Raw genomic sequence first — 4,352 nt, forward strand, 5'->3', positions numbered from 1 at the left:
TGTTCGAATACTTTTCTTGTTATTCTCTGTATATTATTCGTGTTGTATGTAAAATGAAATAAAAGTGTTTCAAAAATGTATTTAACCAATCCAGGTCGAAAAGATTTGAACAGGTGCAAGATGAAATTTTCCTAGTAGATATTTGGTTTCTCTCTCTCAAACAAATTATCCAGCACACTGGGCACAATGTCTGAGTTCACAAAAGTCAGAAATTATCCTTGTCATGAGTAAAAAAAGAAAAAAAGGGCAAACCATACCACATCAGACAGAGCATTTGACAGAAACCATATATACTGTGTATGTATATATATATATATATATATATATATATATATATATATATATATATATATATATATATATATATATATATATATATATATATATATATATATATATATATACATATATACATATATATACATATATATATATATATATATATATATATATATATATATATATATATATATATATATATACATATATATACATATATACCATTCCTTTTGGAAACAAAAATCTAAGATTATGATTGAGACAGAAAGTGCCAATAGTTGTTATTATGGTTTAAATGACTGAATTGAATTGAATGTTGTATGTTCCACAAAATGCAAATGTGGAAATAATGAGCCTTCCACCAGTATTTCAAGACATAGATGCAAATGACAATCATTCAAAGAACAGCATAATTATGCTTGATACACTACAAAGAACATCTGAGAAATAAAAAATTTTACTGTGGTTTGCTTTGGTTTATTTCTGCATTTTTTTCCCAAATAAATTAGCAAATGAAAACAAAGTGATACAGGGTATGCAAAATAAAAAAAAGGAGAGTTTAACATATAAATCAGTATAAAAATTATCAATTTCATAACAGTATCAGTCTGTAAGACGTATGAATCAAAGAAACATTAAGGCATACTGTATTTATGAACAAAGAAGAAATCAATACAATGGTTGTTGCAGAAAATAAAAATGAATTAAGTGTATCCTTCCTCACTCTTTTTTTTTTTCTTTTTTCATGGCATTTCGTCGTTGAAGAAAGCTTTGGGTGGAAATTCTTTTATCATCCCTGCTGCAATAAAAATGCCTTTTCTTTCAAGATTGATCAGATAGTCTTGTGGGATCCCCCCCCCCAAAAAAAAAAAAAAAAAAAAAAAACAAGGTGAATGCTTGTACTGTAGCATCTTGGAGCTAAAGTGATGGGAACTGAACTTTATGCAGACTCTAGTGATTCTGGTTCCTATGCACAAATTCTTAGTTCAAGTCCAGTTGATTTAATAAACAGATTGGCTGCTAAATCAGCACTTTTGGAATTAATTCTTCAAGACTATTTTTATGAATCCTCAACAGACCTGGTAAATTAACTCTGACTACATGATCATCCCATAATGAAACACTCTGGTGGCAGAAAAGATACTAATACATTAGCATCACACAGCATTTATCAACATGCATAGGAGTAATTTGTTCCATATATAACAAAGTCGGTACAATGCATATGTTTTCATTATTTCTGCAATGTAGAGAATAAAGTGATTATGATGTGTTCAATGAGAAGATCAGTTACTCAGGAATAAGAAATTAATAAAAAATATGGAAATTTGTATGCAAATGTACATTATGTAAGAGTTAAACTACAAGCTTGTTTTTTTAATACAGTTGTAGCTTAATCAATTTTTTCCAACACTTCATTAACTTTATTGTGCATTTTACGATTATAGTATTGATTCATCCATAATTTGACATGACTTTGTAAATGATTGTATTAAAATGTTGTTAAAAATAAGGGATTCTGTACTTTCTATGCAGTGGCAGATCCAGGCGGGGTGCACCAGGTGCGCGCCCCCTTTTTTCTTTGTGAAAACAAAAGAAATAAGAAGAAAAAATGGGGGTGGGGTGCATGCGCCCCCTTGAATTTTGTGAAGACGCTCCCTCTTTACTGAATTCCTGGATCCGCCCCTGCTATGGGATTGTTTTTACAGACCTAACTTTAAAGCCAAGGTGCCACAGATTTTCTTGACGAGAGGAATATTTTCTTTCATTCCAAGAAGGATATTGCAGGACACGGTACAATGGGGGCATAGAATGGTTCCTTTGATGAAATCTTGCATTGATTTTATGTTTTTTAAGCGAAGTGGAAAATAAACATCAAACTTGAATTCCAAAGACAAGTGAAGTGAATTACATCCTTATAGATGAATAGACTAAAGGGCACCACATCTGTAACGATGATACTTCTTATGACTAAAGAATCTTACTGTAAAATAACATTAAAAAAAAAGTAGGAATTGGCCTCGCCAGCTCGGAATGGAGTAACTATGTTCAATGCTCGCAAGAGGGCAGCAGACAAAAATATGTGACTGTCGGGCAAGGAGGGTGCACAATGCACGAGAATGATAGGCCCGAATGTTACACAGGGACTATGCACACACACACACACACACACCTAAACACACGATATGAAAGAACGTGTTCTCCTTGAACCACCCAGTTGTCATCATCTCATTGATACCCAACATCCACACTGTAGACTGCGCTGCATGCACACCGTGTATGCAGACTGTAGCTAGCTGCCGGACACTTTTACAGTCCGAGCTTGAGAACGGTAGGCGCAGTCAAAGTGGAGGATCCAGTTAGTTCAAGTACAAGGGCTTGGCGAAATATTACAGAGGTTGGTATGTTGGGTTTTGTACATCAGTAAGCATCGCTTCGAAAAATTTCCATTTACCACTTTACAGACTATTTGATGCGTAAGTCGTAAACATACGAGAGGAAAAGGAAGAAAAAGCATCCGCCTTTATTTCGAGGCAATTTAATTCGATTGCAAGCTGCTACCTAGTCCCAACCGTGTTCTATGGACGGACGTGTTGTTTACCTTGGTCTACGAACCTGGCCTGCGCCTGCTGGCCTCGATGAGGAAACTAAACTATCGTCTATCGACAATAGTGAGATTTCAACACTCTGATGCAATCACAACAAAAGCGGCAACCGGATGCGGACTCAACACTAGTTTTATGTTTAATAACGTATGCGCGCTGGGGCCTATGTAATCATGATCATGGTAATTGTTATGAAAAGTGGGGCGGGGATTGTGCAATCTTGTCGGCATAGTCAAAAGCCACAAATAAACCAAGCTAGCAATGTAGCATGGATCAATGTCATAATGATTTGTACATTCCTTCGTACAGGAGTGGAGGAAGAGACCCAGTGGAGCAGAGAGACTTCAGTAGCAGGGAGATATATCTAACAGCATTAAACTAGGCTAGCGAGATCTTGTCTAACATTATTAGGTCGAGTGTACAAACGTATTTTTCATTTAATTCTACCAATTTCGTTGTTTCAGGTGATTAAATCTGACTGGAATTCCAAATCTCTTCGATTCTACTTAACGTTAGGCACAGAATACTGCTGTCTGTGTTGACATATAATGTGGCCACTTCTGACCTGATGTGCGGAAAGGTAAAATGAACTTGTTTGACTGTAATGTACAATGTAGCCCCTACATTGTAGATTTAGGACCTACAATAACAACGTTTTGTCCTGACTTTGGTTTTTTTTTTTTTTTTTTTTTTTTTTTAGCTAAGCTGGCCCACTTGACTAACATTATGAGTTTTGTTGATGTGTTGTTAACCTGTTATGTTGAAAATGAGTCCTGAGTATTGCTCAGGCAGGTGTCTTTGGGAAATGTGTGTTGTTGCAAAATCAGCCCGTCAACGGGTTAAGTATGCCTACTGTGTGATGTGCTCTATTTTTACTTTTGAAATAATTTCGTGGCTTGACTCTCAATGGTCTTGGGTCATTCTTTACTTAGACCCTAGGGCCCGAATTCACGAAGGTGGTACAAACGAAACCATGGTCTAAACCATGGACAAAAACCATGGAGCGCCAAGTGTCAAACGGAATATTTCGTTACGAAATTGGTCATTTCGTCGACAAAATGACTGTTTCGTTAACGAAATGTTAACTAAATGTTCATTTAGTTACAAAATGTTGTCATTTCTTTACAAAATAATCATTTCATCGACGAAATGACTGATTTCGTAGCGAAATATCCCATGCGACACTTGGCATTCCATGGTTTTTGTCCATGGTTTAAACCATGGTTTCATTTGTACCACCTTCGTGAATTCGGGCCTAGTTGTCTAGGCAGGGAATCATCTGTGTACATACTTTCACACGTATTGGTACACAACGGCAGGCATGTGTGTTTGTCATTGCTATGAGTTGGGTTATGTAGCACTTGTCAAAACTAAAATTATATCCCCTGAACAGAGTTCGAAGGATACAATGGATTTGGGCTCGTTATGCCGCTGCCGCTGCGTCCACTGCAAAGATTTTATTGTGAG

This window comes from Diadema setosum, chromosome 15, assembly GCF_964275005.1.
Source record: "Diadema setosum chromosome 15, eeDiaSeto1, whole genome shotgun sequence".
Classification (NCBI taxonomy): Eukaryota; Metazoa; Echinodermata; class Echinoidea; order Diadematoida; family Diadematidae; genus Diadema; species Diadema setosum.